Source organism: Peromyscus californicus, unplaced genomic scaffold, assembly GCF_007827085.1.
Source record: "Peromyscus californicus insignis strain IS unplaced genomic scaffold, ASM782708v3 Scaffold_11__1_contigs__length_118956290, whole genome shotgun sequence".
Classification (NCBI taxonomy): domain Eukaryota; kingdom Metazoa; phylum Chordata; class Mammalia; order Rodentia; family Cricetidae; genus Peromyscus; species Peromyscus californicus.
In genome coordinates, this window is record NW_026294402.1 from 98246699 (window position 1) to 98267187 (window position 20489).

The 20489-nt window shown below is 43.7% G+C and overlaps 1 protein-coding gene across 10 annotated transcripts in view; it reads right to left on the reverse strand.

Moving 5' to 3' along the window:
- The window catches only part of Tmem108 (transmembrane protein 108), a 277796-nt gene that overhangs the window by 230835 nt on the left and 26472 nt on the right, over positions 1 to 20489 (reverse strand). For 4 of the 10 annotated variants that reach the window (XM_052718727.1, XM_052718651.1, XM_052718658.1 and 1 more), the window contains exon 3: positions 14271 to 14351. The exons of the other annotated variants lie outside the window; for them this stretch is intronic. The gene's annotated coding sequence lies outside the window, so the exon portion shown is untranslated. The remainder of the gene's footprint in view (positions 1 to 14270; positions 14352 to 20489) is intronic. 10 annotated transcript variants of the gene reach the window in all.

Genomic DNA, 20489 nt, shown 5'->3' on the forward strand with positions numbered 1-20489 from the left:
CACCAGGAGGTAATGACAAGACACCTAACTATACTGTTTGCCTAGGAAAAAATTCCTATGTTGAAGCCCTGATGTGATATTTGGAAATGGGCCTTTTTGTTCATTAGAGTTAGGGTGTGGTGACATTAATGCCATCATATGAAGAGACACGAGGGAACTCGGAGAGAATTATATAAAACTTGTCTTTTCTGAGGTTCATGTCAAATACCCTGAGCAACCAACACGCACCCTTAGAAGGAGATATGGCAAAGATGCAGGTGTATAGCTTAATTTTAGCATTCTAATTACATAAATTCATTATTTAAGAGCACCCAGAAAATTACCCACAAACCAAAGAATTCTAAGTTAACACATGAGCTTCACATGCTCATTGCTACTTAACATAATGTATTCCTACTCTAAAACAATGAATGGGTGTGAATGGCTGAGGCAGAGGCAGCCAACAGCGGACACCCTACTGTTACTCTGTGGGTGACTTCTGGGGCTCTTGGCAATTTAGTTGAAGAGTCTCCAATCTGGGCTATCCTCTGGAGTGTCTTTTTTTATTGTGTGGGGCAACTTCAGCAGCTCACTTTAGTATACAGGATTTTATTTTGCCAACTAGTTTTCTTCCAGTAGGTTAGTCGTAAACACAGGGTCCACTTCCCTGGGCAGCTTGTAGCCTTGGCCTGAAGCAATGAGTGAAACTTGGATCTCATTGACCTCCCTGGGATGAGGACTCAGGGGTTCCGCTTCATCTCTAGGAGGCCCTGCCTTGAAGGTGGTGTATCTAGCACCGCTGTGGGCCAGTACTCAGACCCGATTTCAAGCTTCCTGTCTGTGCACCAGTCTTCCTTCAGAATAATGTCTTTGTGGGGGCCCTTCTTGCCTTAGAGGAGCCGTTAGCTCTTAACTGTAATTCGTTATCTGTGACTAAATGTTTGTGTTCCTCCTATCCCCAAACTTCCATCTTCAAACATAACCCCCAGTGCCATGGCACTCAAAGTTGGGACTACTGGGAATTTCTTAGGACATTAAGGTGGGGATCCTCTAGAACGGGATTAGCACCACTATGAAAGGGACCCCAATAGATTCCCTTGGCTACTTCTACAGGATAAGGGTGTGATGACAAATGGCCACCCAATGATCCAAGGACACAAACTTGTTAGTGCTTTGATCTCAGAGTATTCACACATGGTGGGAGGCAAACTTCCATCATTCACAAACTCCCCAGCCTCTGGTGTTCTATTATAGCAGCCCAAAGGGCTCATGGTACCTGCCAAGTGAAGACAACAGGAAATCTTCATCAATGCCCAAGAAGCACTGAGCAGTTCACAAGACTGCCTCTGCAAGGTCCTTTCAACGCACTGAGCCCGGGATGAATGCAGACCACATCGTATATACAAACCATCATCTTGTTTGCTGGTCTTGAAGACCTTTCTTTAGAGATGGGGAACAAACCCAGGGGAAACAAGCGACTCAGCGAAGGTCATCCAACTTTTATCTTTCGTTGTAAGCAGACACTCTGCCCTTCATCCCACCTGAGCATCCCACATTCTTCATTAGCTGCACAACTAGGTATTTCGTATTTCAAGTGTGTTTTCCTTTCTCAATTTAACTGCTGAATGCTTTTAAAAGAAAAACTATGCTGGGCGGTGGTGGCGCACGCCTTTAATCCCAGCACTCGGGAGGCAGAGCCAGGCGGATCTCTGTGAGTTCGAGGCCAGCCTGGGCTACCAAGTGAGTTCCAGGAGAGGCGCAAAGCTACACAGAGAAACCCTGTCTCGAAAAACCAAAAAAAAAACCTTAAAAGAAAAACTACATCTTAAATATCTTTCTGTCCGTTTTTAGGAGAGAATTACATAAAAGTTTCAGTATTATTCTATTTGTTGGATAAATCACTTGAAAAGATGATTAGAATCTTTGTATCTTTCCTAAAAGATTCAAGTATGATATATGTATACACAACCGAGACTTCACATGTGGCAATGAAAAATTGTCTTATTTTATGCAATTACTCTGACTGAATAGACAATTCCCAATCTTAAAATTCTTCCAGATAAACATATCTCAAATTTCTAATTATTTCCTACTAAGCTCTATTTAGGTTTCTGTTGATTAACCACTTAAATTATTAAGTCCCTATGAATAATTAAAATAAAAACATAACAAGCCTGTGGCTTCTTAGAGGGTCACAGTCTTCTGTCTGTGCCTTTGATGTTCCCTGACCTCCTGAACTTGCTCGATCTAACTGGTCACTCAGCTCAGCTCTACAGAGCAGTAGCACTTGTTTTCTGGCAGGGGTCAGTCTTGGCCTTGCCTGGAGTTACAAGGACCCTGCTGTACTAAGGCTTGAGAATTAGACAGGAAGGCTAGATAAGTGTAAAATGTGTGGCTCTCCCCAGGAGCTGAGAAGAGCAGTTTCCTACGGCCCACAAGAAAGCAAGCCAAGAGCATGGACATGGAGCGCTAAGACTGAAACCTGTGACCCACACAGGATGAGCTGCAAGCTTCACTGCTTTCACCCAGTGACATGCCACCATGGATGGTGGCTGAGGGAACTCGTACAAGGCCCTGTCCCTGGATGAAGAGCTACAGGCAACAAACCACCGTAAGTGGAAAGAATCAGTCTTCTCCAGAGATGACCTCCCTAATTCATCCTAAACTAACCAACGTTAACTAAAGTTAACCAGTTAGCCTAAACCAAGTAGGCAGTCCTAAAATGGCATACATATGAGCAACACCAAATGGACTCAGAACGTTTGTATTTATGTATTTACTTGTATATATACATGCAACAAAAATAAAGGAGAAAAAAGAAGGGGTGGGAGTGGGGGGCAGAGCTAGGAAATGTTAGGAGATGGAATGAGATGGGGTGAATATGATCAAAATACACTACATTACATTCTCAAAGAATTAATAAAATATTACATTAGATATATTAATTTTTAATTATGTGTATTTACATATGTCTATGTGTGGGTATGTGTAAATGACTGCAGGTACCCAAAGAGGTCAGAAGAGGGTGTCAGATACCCTAGATCTGGAACTACAGGTGACTGTGAGCTAAATGACTTGGGTGCTGGGAAGCAAACTCATGGGGCCCCCAGAAGCACTGGCTTTTAACTGCTGAGCCATCTCAACAGCCAGGATCTGAGGGAGACCAGTTCCCTCTTTCCCCCTCAGGATACTCTTAAGCAGGGAGAAATGAGCAATATGTAGACAGAAATACAGAGGAGAGAGACAGTTAGAAACACAGGATAGCCTCGGGAGGGCTTGGGTCAAAACCCACCAACCCCTTCTGTCTCTACTAAAGGGATTTTAAAGGAATGCCAAGGGGTGGAGTAAAAGACCTCCCCCCAGCACAGCTAAGTGCAGACCACCCCAGGCACCTGGTGACCATGCACATGGTCAAGCCATCCCCTGATGTGCTGTGTAAAGCAAGCTCAGCTCTCACTAGGAAACCTTTGTGGGCCTCCACACGGGTCCACCACTTCTAACAAAATTCAGTTCCCAGCACCACCTTGCTATAAGTTTGTCCTCAAGGAGCTTTCTCAAAGACTGAGGCTACCTTATCTAGAATTCAGTGCTGAGGACACAAAGGACAAGGAGGCAGCTTGGCAGCTCTCAGGGCTGACTTCTGGGAATGCTGCTAGGGAGGGCACGCGCCCCTGTGCCCTCAGAGAGGGGCAGAGCTCATTCTGCCTGGGAGCCTGGACCTTCAGGAAGTGAACTGCTCCTTCTGCAGAGGAAGTTGGTGCAGAGAACAGGAAGCTGCCGGGGTTCAGGAAGCCTACTGAGCAAGGGTATTTCGGTGGGCAAAGAAAAGCTGAAGTATCTCCATGTTTGTGTCCCCAGTTTAAGAGGAACTGTGACCCCAACATCCTTCTCAAAGACAAGAGTTTGCCTTTGTTTTTGCTCAGGATTGTACAAGATCCATCCTTTTCTCCAAGAAGAAGAGAGAATTGACCCTCTCAGGAAGGGCAGCTTGCTGGACCATGCCCTCCTCTATTGTACTCCAGGAGCACCTGCTGGTCCTGCTGCTTGGCATCATCTCTGTGTCATGTGGCTGGTTACTCTGAACACCACTGCAGTGATTACAATAAAAGAGAAAAGAACAGTAGGAAAAACAGAGAGGACAATGAAATGGCCAATTCCTCCCTCTGCAAAATATAGCCTCAGACCTTCAAAAAATTGTTTTTGCCCTGCAACTGATAAACATCAGCCGCCTCCCTGCGTGCCCCAGCATAGTCACAAATGGCCAGGTACCTACTCATTTCTCATGACTTGTGCAGGCCTTATTCTGTCTGGCTTGGTCAGAAAGTGAGGAAGCATGGGGGCTCCGAGCCATGGCTCCATCTGCTCTCGGCTCTAGCATGACTACCTCCTATGCAGAAGGAGAGCATAGCTCCAGCCTTCAAAGCTCAGAATATACCATTCCTGGCTTTGATTCCTGACTCGATTCTGATGTCTTGGCCAAGCTTTGATTTCTTTTCATTGGCCTGTCTCTAGACCTGAATCTGTCCCTTCCATGAGGCTGACTCTAGCCAGCTCTGTAGAGAGGCTGCAGCTCTCACAGCCTCCCCATCCTTTGATAGATTTGCCAAGCAGGACTACCACCCTCTGCCAAGGGCCTCTCATGATTCACCCTAAAAACTCTCCTCTGCCTCTGCCAACAGAGATGGCCAGACTAGATAGAACCCAGGTAGTCAGTTCAACCATTCAGACTATTTGAACTAGAAAACCTGAATGAAATAGTTCAAAGTGGAAGAACAGAGCTATGAACTTTGCAGGCACAGTAACTTCCTTTTACTATAGCCTGCTTCTCTAGGGATCTCTTCTGTCCCTTATGATCTCTAGTTTACAGTCAACTGCAGACGGGCCAGGCTCTCACACCCCAAGCTAGTGGAAATTGACAGATAAGGAAGAAGCCATTGAAAAGCCACTGTAGAGGCTCAGCTTCTAGGAGACCCCGAGGAAGTCCTGGCCTCCATCTGCAGCACAGCCCACCTTCACAGTAAGGATGGTGTGGTACCCCTGACTCCTCAGAGATGGAAAAGCATGCAGGGCTACAGAACAACAGACATATGTAAGGCATCGTTATTTTTACTTGCCCTTTTAAAACTGTCCAGCTCAATGAGGTATAACAGATATTAAAATGTATACATATATATACATGTCCACAATTAATGCATGGACCTTGATGAATGTGGACATATACTTATGGTGCTATACTGCAACTAAGATACAGGACATCTCTATTACCTCAAACTTTTCCTTGTGTTCTGTGTGTTTGGGGGCTTAAAATACTTAACATGAGATCCCCTTGTCCTTTAAAGTGAATAATGCCACGTGGTTAGGGGTAGGTACTACACTATTCACCTGATCTCTGGGACATACTCATTTTGCAGAACAGAAACTTCACACACATTTCTCTCTGCCTCTAGCAAGGATCAGTGGAAATTTCTGCTCCTGTTAATCTATTTCAGAAACCCCATACAGTGGATTCCATGGTGTTTGTCCTTTTGTGACTAGTTTAGTTAGTATAAAGTTTTATATATTAGTTCATGTTGCCATAAATGGCAAGATTTCCTTTTTACTAGGTTGAATATATGTGTCTTCCTTAAGCTATTCATCTGCTGCCATGTAGGTTTGCTTCCTTATCTTAGCTATTATGAATAATGCTGTAATGAACACATGGGTGTAAATAGCTGTTAAGAGTTAATTTAAATAATTTGAATATTCAAATGACCCTCACCTTACAATGAATCAACTTATAATCTTTACATTATAAAGGTGATACTCAATCCAGCCTTCACTGTCCACTCCCTTCTCCCATGCACAAGCCCCACCGCCCAGATGACGTTCCCAGGGCAATGTCTCACACACCAGGCACAAGGAGAGTCTCTCAGGCTGTGGCTGTGGTAGGCTACAAGTCTAAGTCACATGAGTGGAGTGTGGCAGTGACCTCCAAGGGTTTTCACATTGGAGGTGTCACTCAGGGCCCCTGGGGACACAGGAAGAGGACTGAGTCTTCATCAAAGTCCAGCTGTCTATAATGTCTGGACTCTACACTCCCAAGAGCATGCACAGATTCTGCTTGGGGCCTCCACTGACATATGACCGCCAGAGAGATACAATGAGAAGTTCTGAGTCAGGGGAGAAGAGTGGGAAAAATATAGCGGTGGACCTGCCTAAGATGGTCAGAAACTTAGAAGAGACCTTTTAATAAGGGCAGAGGAGAAGGTGGGAACTATCAGTTTAAGGCAGGTCCATTTTCTTAGAATAATTTAATCACACTCTCAAGACTACAAATAGTATATGCTAAGTCAACAAATCCAAAATTCATAAATACATAAAATACTAGGAAAAAGTAGACCAGAAAACAACATTCTTGGGAGCCTAAGAGTGAGGTGAGTCCAGTTATAGCCCTGGGCTTCAACCAGACAGACAGACAAAGACTGGCTGGACCATGGGCCGCCCCTGGCTCAGTATGAAGTGGTAAAGTGACAGACACCGGAAGTGTAGGGGGAAGCCAGGATGGAGTCACACGCCCCCCTTAAAGACAGGCCCAAGGGCCTGACACCAGTGTCTGCCTCCTCCCCTTCTTCCCAAACATCCTGCCTCAGTCAACTTCACCTGCCCAAGGCTCTTCCTGTGCTACCCCGACCACTTCCGCATGCCTCAGCAGCTCTGCCCTGACCCTCCATTCACACTGTGAATTTCCCAGCATTTTAATTTACCTACGGAGAGCCTCATCAGCCCTTGCCACCACTTCAGGACGATGACATTCTCTGAGAGCACGGCTCACGGTCCGCACAGGTGCGCTGCCAAGCACTTTTCTGATTTACATGTTGGGAACTGAGGAAAGCCATTAAGCGGAGAAACTGAAACCCTTTTCAATGCCTTTGACAATGAATTGCGCCTAATGGTGGGGTATGCAGTGATGCCGTGACACCTGTATTCACTGTGGGATGACAGAATCAAGTGGACTAACATACTTGTGGCCTCCAGTGGTTATCACGCACCCCTCCCCTAACTGGAACTTTGCTCCTTAGAACCAACATCTCCCCACCCCCACATCCCCCAGTCTCCTGTAACCACCATTCTATGCTCTGCTTCTGTGGCTCCCCCATTTTCAGCTTTCTCATGTGAGAACCTGCTGGGTTTTTTTTTTGTCAGACTTGAATGACTTCACTATAATGTCCTCCAGACTCATTCATGTTGCTGCATGATGAATTCCCTTCTTCTCCAAGGATGAAATGTATTCCATGCTGTGTATGTATGATTATGTGTAAAATATACCATATACACATTTTTCCTTATTAATCAGTTAATAGACACTTTGTATAAACTCCCCATCTTAATACTGTAAATGGTGCAGTGAACACGCAGTGTAAGTATGTCTGCAGCACCCGGACTTAAAGTCCTCAGGATAGATCTAACGGGAAGTGGGCTCACTGGATCACATAGTTCTATTTTCAGCTTTCAAGGAACATCCACAGTTGTCTATTAGTGGCTGGACTCACTAATATTTCCACTATCAGTGGAAAAGGGTTTCTCTTCCCTGGAGCCTCGCCAATATTATCTTTCATCTTCATAACAGGAAATGGGTTTTTGCTCTCTTGAAATGATTGAGTTCTGCACTTTAGATACTAACCCATTATCATATGTATCATTTGTAAGTATTTTCTCCCAACCTGTAGGGGCTGTCTCTACAGTCCCCCTGCTGTGTAGGAGATGTTTTAGTCTGATGTAATCCATCTGTCCATCTTTGACTGTGTTGTCTAAACTGTGGGGGCTAAATCGAAAACACCATTGCCCAGGCTGATGGCTGCTCCCTGCAATATTTCCCACTAGTATTTTCAGTCTCAAATCTTATATTAAATTCTTTAATATATTTTGAGTTTTCATATGTAGTATAAGAGTACTTTATCTTCCTGCAGATGGATATGATATCCAATGTCTCCAACATCATTTACTTAAAAGTATATCTGTATCCTACTGGGTTTTATTGCCATCTTTATAGAAAACAGACTGACTCTAAATGAATAGGTTGACTTCTGAACTCTGTTTTGTTCCATTGGTCATTGTTTCTATTTTTAAATCAGCATCATGCTGTTTTGATTACTATACCTTTTGAGCATGTTCACACACATGTATATACACATACATATATACAGAATGTATTTTAATTATGTGTATGTATGTGGGTATGCACACATGAGTGTAGGTGCCTGAGGAGGCTAGAGGTATTGGATACACCTCATAGCGGCAGTTATAATCAGTTATGGCACTCTAGCCATGGGTTCTGGGAACTGAACTCTGGTCCTCTGTCAGAAAAGTACATGCTCCAAACTGATGACCCCTCTCTAGCCTCTCCTTTAGTATGTTTAAAATTTTTTTTATTTTTATGTTCATTGGTATTTTGTCTGCATATATGCCTGTGTGAGGGTGCCAGAATCCCTGGAACTGAAGCTACAGATAGGCATGAACTGCCATGTGGGTAGTATATTTTAAAGGCAAGAAGTAGAATGCTGATAGCCTTATTCTCTTTGTTCAAGATTGCTTTGGCTATGTGAGTTTTTTGTTATTGTTGTTGCTGTTCTATTTGAATTGTAGGATTGTTTTTTCTGTATCTGTAAAACATGACATTGATTTGTGTATTGAGAGCACTATCCCTGAAAAAAAGACATCTGAAAATTTTCTAAGTGTCTAATCGGTACAGGTGGGAGCAGGCGAACATCTGGAGCACTGAGACAGCTGAGAAACAGTCTAACTTTAGGGGTCAGCATCTGAAGCCCTGACAGATGAGGTGAATAGGAAAGTTGGGTCACCCTGTTACCAGGGCTTCTGGCCTGGGCAGTATCTTTACAAGAAATTCATCGAATGAGCAAGATGAGTTAGCAGCAAAGATGCTTGTCACCAAGCTTGACAACTTGAGTTCCATCCCCAGACCCATATGTGGAAGGAAAGAACCAACTCCCACAAACTGTCCTTTGACCGCTATGCTATGGCCTATATGTATCTCTCTCTCTCTCTCTCTCTCTCTCTCTCTCTCTCTCTCTCTCTCTCTCTCTCTCTCTCTCTGTGTGTGTGTGTGTGTGTGTGTGTGTGTGTGTGTGTGTGTTTCTCTCTCTCTCTCTCTCTCTCTCTCTCTGTGTGTGTGTGTGTGTTTTAATAAATACTTAAAATTAAGGGAAAGGGACACTAGGAATTCATGAATTGTCCATCTGATAGGTAAGTATTCCATGTCATTCTGACAGTACCAAGTGCTATACAGAAATAGAACAGGAAAGCTCCCATTTCACTAGTAGACGTGTAAAATGGTCATCATCACTTTAGCAAACAATTTGACATTATCTAGTAAGGCTGAATAACAGGTACAGTTCTCAAGGCATAACAGATAACTATAGTGCTGACCATCTCAGATGTGTTTACTTATGGAAGACACACACAGGGAGGCATGTACCAGGAGACAGGAGGACACTGACAGTTCTCCTCACTGTCTGAAAGGGAGTCGATGAACAGCATGTACAAACACATAAAAATGTGCTGCAGACACCAACTTCAGCATGACCTCAAACCACGCTGAACACAAGAAGCAAAGCTGACGAAGAAAACAGGCACGTCAGGCTTCGGTTTTGCTTCTGGGTATAGGAGAACACTTTAAGACTTAAGAACCCCAAAGGAGACCTGGATTTGGGGTGACTAGTAGGAAGGATGGAGAGAGGCGAGTACCAGTGGGAAAGGTCAGGATGGGCTTCAAGGAAGTATAAATACAGAAGATACATGTCTTAATTCATTATCCTTTATAATGTACATTATAATTATGTGACTGTGCTTGAAGGACTTGCTATTTAAATACTGACTGACACTGAGCAAATCACAGATGAGTGAAGACGAACAGTCTGTTCTCATACTAAGGACATAGAATAACAGAAATCCCTTCCACACAGCTATGAAGCCCCACACCTATGTGTCCCCAAGACATGCTCCATCTCAGCAGCTTGCAAGTTTCAAAGCTTCAGTCCCTATTCTATGTATATTACCTCTGCCTTTTCTTCTCCACTCTTAAATGTCAAGTTGTTGTATTTTATGCCTCTCTATGAACTATCATAAATCCTTTTTATAATGATATGTATCTAAAATAAATGAGCTATACACTAGAAATAATAATATATGAAACAGATTGAAAAGATCATTTCACCGACAAGCACACACACCATGAAAGGAGCTTGTACCAGATGGCAGTGGAAATGAAGCCGGTGGCTGTCCCGATACATTACCGATTAAACTTCAAGTTCCGGGAAACTGTTACTTTGCAGAAAAGATGCATTTACCTAAACCTAAAGGAATCTAGTGAGGGATGTCATGTTCCAGCTGCCAGACAGAGGAAGGTAATTGGGGAATAAGTATATAGGAAGAATTATGATCAGAGAAAGAGTTTGCAGAAACCGCACTAATGAAGCAAAGAGTAAGAGCTTTGCACCACTCTAGGGCTGTCTGGAATCCCTACACTTAATTTAGGAAGCTTCCAGAACAGTCTATTTCCTTGTTTGTTGAACCGAAAGTGCCATGCATTAATAACCCCACAATTACACTGAAAAATTCTAACATGCGATCCCCGCCTACTTGAAGCCTGGAAAACAGCTGAACTCTGTAGAAACAAGCGCTTGTTGGCATTTCAATTTTCACTTTTAAACGATATTTTTATTCCTAGAATGCCACGTACAAATACTCATATCTACACGAGTGCCATATGGACGTACAATTTTTCTTTTTAATTTGAAAAGAACTGGCCCAGTTATGAATAAAACAACTTGTTGAAAATAAGGTCAAGGAGTGATTTTATAAATGCTGCATACAAGTTCTTAATGAAGCAGTGTGGGGTTGGAAGTGGGGCCGACAGCTTGCCTGGTGTGCAAAAGGCTCTGCAACCCTGCACAAATCAGGTGTGGTGCCACACGCCTGTAATCCCAGCACTTAGTATTTAAAAGGCTCTGCAACCCTGCACAAATCAGGTGTGGTGCCACACGCCTGTAATCCCAGCACTTAGTATTTAAAAGGCTCTGCAACCCTGCACAAATCAGGTGTGGTGCCACACGCCTATAATCCCAGCACTTGGGAGGCAGATGCATGAGAAGGTCATTTGCTACATAGTAAGTTTGAGGGCAGCCTGGGCTCATGATGGTAGCAACAAAACCAGGAATATGTAGCCTGTGTTAAAATCCCTCCCTTCCTTCCTCTGTCCCTTCCTCCTTCCTCTCCTTCCCCTCCTTCATTCTTCCTTCCCTACTTCCTTCCTTCATTTCTTTTCAGCAATAAGGAATGTTTCTGTAATGTCTACAACAAAACAACAAGCTGAGTTTCTCCTGCATTAACTACAGCTAAGCAATGCTCAGCTAGGTCAGACTAGGCTTATGTCCCTGGAAGAAGACAAGATGCCATATTTACCTTTCTACACATTGTAATTTTATAGTTTCTTGAGACAAGTTTGATTGTTTTCTCTAAGAAACAAAAGATGAAAAACTGGTGAAAGCAGCTATATTTATAGTGAACCCACTTACCAACCATCACTGGGGGCTGCAATGGTTTGGCTAGTTGAGATCCACACAAGCAAGAGTCGGGGTCACCCTCTGCATACAGGAGCATCTCTGTACATTAGTGCTGGTGCTTGCACGTATGTACATCTCACAGCCATGCTTTGCATCCCACAGACAGACAGGAACACAGAGCAGTTAAAACAGTGACGATTTAATTCACTCAGTAAAACCATATGGACTTTATCTATATGCAAGGACCACATCCCTGCAGGCTTGTCATCCTGAACTTCCCAGAGAGTGAGACCATTTCCAAAAAAATCATTGAGTAGACAAAGGCCTGGCCCTGCTTCTGGAGTCTCCAGCCTGACGCAGGCCTGATTTCATTTTGCTGTCTCCAGACTTCTAGGAGCTTCTATGGCTAGGAAGAAGTGTTAGCACATAGTTCTGGCTGAGAAAAAAAAAGTTTAGGAAAAAAAAATACCACCCGGGCTGTGGTATTTACATGCTGTGCAAATGGACGCTAGGACAGATGTCTTTGAAAGGAGGAAGGGGTTGTTACCTTTAAAAAACCTAGATGCCATGAACCCCACTTCCGTTTCACTCCATCTCTCCAGCCTTTAGTGAAAGCTGTCACTTTCCAGAATAGAAAAGGTATCCTTTTCTAGTGACCTTTATGTTCACCTCTGTTCCTTCGCTCTGTTTTGCAAATTATGATTCATATCTGAGAAGTCCCCTTACATGCTTGGACCTAACCAAGTGAAGGGTGATCACAGCTCACATGAAGTGACATTTCTGTGTGATCGAGGAAGTAGAGGTCCAGGAAGAGGAAGGAGAAGTAAAGTTAGGTCCTTTGTAAATCTTTCTTGAATTTCTTTATTTGTTAGAGTCTGTTTTGGGGTCAGCACAGTGCGACATGGAGAATGAAGACACTAGAGGCCATGGAGGAGATGTGGGGACCTGTCCTGAGTTCCTTCTCTTTTAAATCCAACACTCACAAAGAAGTAAATATGAATTATTTTCCCCCAAGCAGATTACTATTCCTCAACATTCATTGAAGATGTTTAGTACTTTTTTGGAACCCCTCCTGGGCTAAGCAGACAGTGGAGTTGAATGGTTGTCAGGTCCGTAGAGATGATCTCTGGCTCTAGGCACCGATGTCTTGAGTAGAGCTAGGGGGCACCACAGCTCACCCTCCCCACCCCAGAATGGCGTACACTGCAATTTTCATGAATCCAGGCACAGCAAGTGGGAGGGCCGAAGTAAAACGTGAAGAAGGCTGGTTCTGAATCAGGCAAGAGTAGTTATCAAAACACAGCTCAGTCTAAGGGGAATGCTGTCTGCCTGGCGAAGTGATAACACAGAGCTGTGTCAAGCAGGAGATCCTTCCATGACCTCTGCCATGCATGACTCTTCCCTGGGTAGTAGGGAGAGCCTTTGACTAAAGCCAGCTGTTCTTGTGGCTGCAGTTGGATTGGAGTCCTATATAAATAATGTAGGGCCATTCCAAGTAGGAGCCCAGTGGGCATCCCAAACGCCTGAGCATTGCGCTGCACTTTCATACCCACAGCCCTGGTAGAGACCAGATTCCATCATTTCCACCCGCCAACAACAGGCACAACGAAGTCCAGGGCTTCTGTGCCATCTGTCACCCCTCAGCCTCTCTCACCACAGGGTCCCTTGTATTCTTTTTCCTGATCCTGTTTCTCACCCTTCCACAGTGCCTTCAGCTCCTGGATTGTGTTCTCTGGAACTCTAGAGGTCATCAGCAAGATATCTGCCCCCTCCTCCCTTGCACCCTTCTGGAACACTTTGCCTAGTTTCCTGTCCTGACTAAAGCTTGGCTTTCCCCAAGAACACTTGCTCACCCACTAATCCCCCATCAAGGACTCTTAGGCAGTGGCTCCCCCCTCAATTCCCTGGGCTTTGGAACTTAGGTATGGAGTGGGTGTCTTTACTGCATTTTGTTAGTACATCTAGACCATTATTCCTCCCTTCCTCTTATGTAAAATCTAAGTTTTGAATCATGCACCATCAGACTATCCCACCCACTCCCTCTCATTCCAGGAAGCCCTGGGTTGCTGGCCCCCTCACCGTCACTCTGCCTCATGCCAGTGGCTCTGGCCCTACATGAACTCAGAATCACACTGATGAGCCTTCCAACACTCAACTCTGCGTATTTTTCTCCAAGGTCATACACTAGTCCTTTCCTGCAATACCTCTGAGCCCCTATCCAACCACAATCTCCTCTGTCAGTCTGTACACCTGGAACCCCAATTTCAACATTCTGGTCCCAGTGAGACCCATGACCCACTGATCCACCACTCTTCAATGAGTGAAGAGTGAGTCTCCTCATAATGGGTCCCTGAGTCTCCTCATAATGGGCTTCACCTCATCAATCACTTTTAACTCCACAGTCAATTATCAGAACTATGCCCTTCCATATGCCTTGAGCTCCCTCTCCACTCTAGTTCACAAGGCAAAACCAATACCTCATTAACTCAACCCTCCACTCATTCACTTGTGGGCCCAGAGGGAGGAAAAAGAGACAATTCTGTGAATGTCCCCACTATCAATTCAGAATCTTGAACTTCGACAAAACTCTCAAAATTTCTTCTTGTCTCTCTGGATATGCGGGGGTGGTTCATTTTTTTTTTTTTTTAGAAATGAACTGACATTAAACGACATCACAGGAGTTCAGAATAAGACAAATTTAATTCTGTAAAAGTAAATTTTAATAAAACTTACTTCCAGTTTCTAAGGGGGCACATACGTCCTGAGTGAGACTGTTTGTCCAGAGTCCCCATGGCATCAATTCTTAGGATGATGCTAAAAGAGAATGAAGAGCTGAGTGTGCCACAGGTTTGAACCCACTGCCCCTTACATACCATAAACTACACCTCCAACTCCCTTTATACCTGTTGTTAATTTTGAAACAGAGTACCAGTAAGTCATCCAGGCTCACTTTGAGCTCATTTTGTAGCCCAAGCAGGCCTCGCACTTGTGATCCTCTTGCCTGAGTTTCCCAAGTAGCTAGGAATTACAAACCCATCCTAGTCTACAGATTCAAGATCACTAACCATCTTTCTTTAAACCTATCCTGATTTTTAGAATGGGGCTGGTGGATATCAGCCCCAAATAACAACTATTGGCTACAAACAAACCTTTTTATTCTTTGAGTATGAATAGATTGACTTTAAATAATGTGAGGTAAAATGAGAATATGAATAATACAAAAAAAAAGCTTTCCTGGCTATTGTTTGCACATTAGGTCAACAGGTTAGGATTCTTCAAGGTCAAAATTTCATATTCTTTTGCCAGAAACACTCACACCAGAAAACTGAGCCTTGGGCTGAGAATAACTGAAAACAGACTTTACTTGCAAGTTGAGTAGGTGCCCTTCCTCCTGGGGAATGCATTGTCTGGCTTTCTCTCCAGCATTCCACACAGAAGCCTCGGTGTCCAGCCCATGGAGTCAAATTGCAGGTTCTTAGGGTGTCTAATGAATTGCCAATGGAGAAAATTGCTAGTTCCTTTTAAAAATAAATGCCTAGAGTGGTAACAGCACTCAGCTAAACAGTACTGGCAGCCTACAAATTGTGCCCAAATTCCTCCTTCAGTGCAAGGCACTGATTTCCCCTTCATATCGTAGTAAACATCCAAGGTAAAGTGTTGAACTAGGATATATACCTGCTGTCCCCAGCAGCAGGTCCTTACACATCCACCCCACACCTCCTCTGTAACAAAGGCCTTGGAATTATTCTAGACTTTAAGCTTCTGGAAAATTGGATACACTCTTCAATGCTCATATCAACCCAGCGTCATAGCATAGATGCAGTTGAACTTAATAAGTGCTCTATTCGGCTAACGTCTAATCCTCTCCACAGCTTTGTTATGAATGATGCTGTGATAGAGATTATGAATTCTAGAAAAAAGGAGATCCTAGACGCCAAACAGAAATGAAAATGGAAAGTGCTGACTACCATGGTTTGATGTGTGCACACTGTGTGCACGTGTACCACACTTGTATTATTTTTCTCGAAGCAACTTAAGGATTTATGTTGGCTCGTTGTTGGAGGGCATGTAGATCTCGTGGTGGGAAGGCAGAGTGGCAGGAGTAGCAGGAGCATGACGTTCCCTGCTCACATTGTCACAGAGCAGGCAGCAGGGAAAGGGGGACACTGGTGCTCCTCTGTCTTTTTCCCCTTTCATTCCACCCGGAGTCCCATGCCATGACTCCGTGTAGCCTACATTGACGAAGCCCTTCCTTCCTCAGTCAGTCCTCTCCAGAAATAAGCCCAGAGGTGTGTCTCCCAGGTGATTCTAAATCTAGACAAACTGACAATGAAGACTACAGCCCACTAATATGTGCAATTTACCCATGTAAATACAAATAAAACTTAAAACTTATCGGATGCTGCAAACACTCGGGTCAGCAAGGATAAGCATGTTTTAAATACTGTTATGGGTTTTTATTAAAATTATATATATATATATATATATATATATATATATATATATATAAAAATAATTGTGTACGTGCGTGTGTGCCTGTGTGTATGCACATGTGCGTGCGTGCGTGTGTGTGTGTGTGTGTGTGTGTGTGTGTGTATTTTCCATGGTGCATGAGTAGAAGTCAGAGGTTCTCTCTTTCCTTTCTGCTCTCATGCTCTCTGCTTTATTCCTTTGAGACAGGGTCTCTTACTGAACCTGGAGCTATTGGCAAGCGAGGCCGCTGGCCAGCAAGGCTCAGTGATCATGCACTGTACGTACATATAACACATATTAAGGATGAAGTTACAGGCACATGTAATCATACTCACATTTTGTTTTACCTACCTAAGTTCTGGTTATTTGATTTCATGATTTCCTCAAGTTTGTGCATCAAGCATTATTACCCATTGAGCCATTTCCATCCCTAAGTTTTTAATTATTGTATTGCAAAACAGAAAGTTTGCTTTCACAGTTTGATTTCCATGACATGTAGAAAGGTTTCATCAGTCCAAACTTTTTAAAAAGTTATTTTATGATAATTTATAAATAAATTACTGGTATTTCTGACAGTTCCAGTAGTATAAAATTCTATGTGATCAGAAACCTCTTTGAGAATCTTATGAAACCAGATCTAACCAGAAAACGCCCTTAAACATAAAACTTCTGCAGCCAATTTCACAGCTCAGAAACTCATTAGCCAGATTAATGATGTTAACAGCGATGGGAATGAAGATATCATCGTGTGTGATCTTGAACAAATCGAATTTTTCATACCTGTTATGTTTCTCTGCAAGGGGATGACAAACTCTTCCATGTACAAGTATAATACATGACACCCATCACAGGTATAGGTCAGGCCGGTCCTTCTAACACCCCCACCATCTGCATCACCTCATCCCGGTACCCATCCCATCTACGATGTGTGAGTAACAGGCAAAGCAGGATTGACTTCCTTTTTGCCAGGCAGCATGTCTGGTTGTGCCCACACATATACAGAGGTCTACACAATTAGCAAACAATGACAAAACTCTCCCCTTCTAGTGTCAAGAGGCAAACCTCCGGGCTTGTTTCAGAGAGACTTGGAGTTTACTCGGTAGCTTAAAACTCCTGAAGTTCTGTGCCGGGCGGTGGTGGTGCACACCTTTAATCCCAGCACTCGGGAGGCAGAGGCAGGTGGATCTTTGTGAGTTCGAGTCCAGCCTGGTCTACAGAGCGAGATCCAGGAAAGGCACAAAGCTACACAGAGAAACCCTGTCTCGAAAAACCAAAAAAAAAAAAAAAAAAAAAAAAAAACTCCTAAAGTTCTTTCCTGTTCATCACTTAGCTCTGGCCACTCTTGATTTCTATAAACCTCAGATCTTCGATTTTTATCACTCTGTAGAGTAGGGTGATAAAACAAAACCCTGGTGATGTGGGTAATCAGGGAAGGTAGACACAGGGAAGCAGACTGATAAAGGACAAACCATCCAGGATTGTAGACACTAACAGAGAGGATCCAATAACCACTCTAGGAGGTGAGGGAGCAAGACATTAAACACTGCTTTATGAGCAGCACGGAAGGAAACTGATTCAGAGTGTCTCTCATTCTCAAAGCAGAAGCATTTGTCCTCATCCTTCTGGGCTGCTGTAACAAAGCACCTTAGACACGTGCAGTTACAGTTCTAGAGGTTGAAGTCCACCATCAGGGTGTGCCTTAGTTAGCTTTCACTGTCAACTTGACACAGTCTAGTCACCTGAGAAGGGAGTCTCAGGTGAGGGGTTTCCCAGACCAGACTGGCCTGTGGATGTGTACACACTGATGGTTACTTGATGTAAAAGGGCCCAGCCCACTGTGGGCAGCACCACCCCTATGCAGGTGATCCTGGGTTGCATAAGAAAGCTAGCTAGGCATAGGATGATGAATGACACAGTAAACAATAGTCCTCTGTGGTTTCTCTTTTACATTTTTACTTGGATTCCTGCTCTGATTTCCCTCAATCAACAACTATGCCCTGAAGTATAAGCCAAATAAATCCTATGCTCATCTAAGTTACTTTGGTCAGAATATTTTATCACAGCAACACAAAGAAAACTAAAACAGAGTGCCATCATGGTCAAGTTCTGATGAGAGTCTTGTAGGTTGCAGGCTGTTGACTTACTGCTGTGTCCTTAAATGGTAGAAAGGGGGCACACTGGCCTCTGATTGCAAGGCTTTCAGGGCTCCACCCTGGCAACTGATTTCTCTCCAAGTTCCCTCCTCTGAACATCATCACACTGGGGCTTAGATTTAGATGAGCCACAGTCTACTCCAATGATCAAGATGTAAACTGTTCGTGAAATGGCCAGTCCAAAGGCCCGAAAGAGACTCAAGATAACCAAAGTATTCAGTGGTGGGTGTTTTCACAGAACCTCCATGAAACTCAGAGGAATGGTGGCATAGCATAGAAATTTGTGTGTGAGCTGGCTTTGAACAAGTCTCTTCCTCCCCTGGGCTGGTAATGGTCACAGTCTCAGAAAAAACTCCCTGTACCCAGAGGCAGCTCCCCAGTGTGGGTTTCTGTAAGTACTTTACACTCTAGTCAGATTAAATTCTCTCTCTGCTCTCTGTCCCCTCCATTGATAGCTCCTTTGGATCCCCTGAGCCTTACCCAGTGCCTGACACAGAGGTGAGGAAAATAGGGATGGAAAGATAAGAAATGAAATTCATAAAATGATATCTTAACGCTAGGGTCAATCAGTATATCCCCAGAGTGTGTTTACACGCTCGTGTAGGTAAGGGCATTTATTTTTCTTCAGTTATATGAAGGCTTAGTCTAATTAGATTAAATCATTTACAGACCACTACCTATTTTGCTTGCTCTATAGGAACAAAATGTATGGCTGAGAATATATGAGAATTAGGCCTTGTCCCTGCCCCTCAAAGAAATGGGTCTGGCTAATGAAAAATAAAATGTGTTCAATAACCAGGGCAAGGGACTAGAACTCTCATGAAAATGCTGACCTCACCAGTGTTGTGGAGAATACAAGCAGCTGAGTGATCTTAGAGGTTATGAGCCTAAGGCACATTCTCCGAGAACACACTGCACAGAGCAGTGACCTGCCTGCCACCCTGCAATCAGACAGCCAACCTGCATAAGACCAATGGAAATAGCCAGGGGCTGGTGGCTCACGCCTTTAATCCCAGCACTCAGGAGGCAGAGCCAGGTGGATCTCTGTGAGTTCGAGGCCAGCCTGGGCTACAGAGTGAGTTCCAGGAAAGGCACAAAGCTACACAGAGAAACAAAACAAAACAAAACCAAACAAAAAAAGACCAATAGAAAAAACCTAAGCCTCACCCCCAACCCCCAGTCAGTGGCAGGAACTCCTTCCAGTTTGAAGTAGGGCTCATAGGATTATAGGTTCTTCCCAGGGTTACCAGATAGGGTTCCACAGCTCACATACATACACCACACCATACACACATAAACAAGTAACCAGAAGGGTTCAATTAGCAGAATACACAAAAGACCAAAGAATGCAAAATAATTCAGTCATAAAGACATCTCCTTGCTTATAAACTGGTGGGCAAGAAACGATGGTTAACTCAAAAAAGAACCACCATGTATATGAAATACCAGGCCATAATAATAATGAAAAACCAGAGATCAAACCGGAAAAGCATCACAAGCAGTAAGTTATTGTTACTTGGAGCAGAGAAAGGCAAGCCTTCCTTTGGTACTTAAGAATATAAGGAAAATAGAGGAAAAGCAAGAAAAAGAAAGAAAACAGACAGAGGAAATAGCTTTTGTAAAATTTATAGACCTCACACGAGGTTCTATCATGTGAGTGAAAGAGAGGGTGAGGGTAATGTTTTAAACAGAATGAACAAAAGAAACCCTGATCTGCTGTCGGCTGGGCAGCGAGACAAGGGCAGAGCTGCCAGCCCAGCACTGCATTGTTCCAGAACGCTGGCAGGTACATTCATGCTAAATGTGTTATAATTGAGAATCGATACAAGGCAGAGTCAGCTTTAAATAAACTCTAAGGGCTTATCCGAGCAAGGCCGTTAATGTCATGTTGCATTTTATACAATGGTGTTTAGAATAAAAAGCCCTACATTTGGGTCCTGGAAAACATCATTTTAAAGAAATATTTCTACAACAGACACTTATCTGCTGCCTTTGCTATGAAGCAACTTCATAGCAACTTCAAGGCAGATGAATGCCTGGAGCCTCTGCCTCCACTGTGCACCTGTACTCTGGCTGAAGGCATTGAGATAAATTCATGTCCTTAACCTCTCTTCTTGAGTCACTCTGACTTCCAGAAAGAGCAACACCTTACAGGACAGACAACTCCCACATTCGGATGAGAAAAATTACCCAGGAGGGCAAGGCTTCACCCTCAGCCGTTCACAGCTACAAGTGAACAGCTTATCCCAACACCATGCAGAGCAGACCTGAGCTGAGACCATGATGGGTCTATGATATGCAGGACCACACCTTGACCAGGACTGTC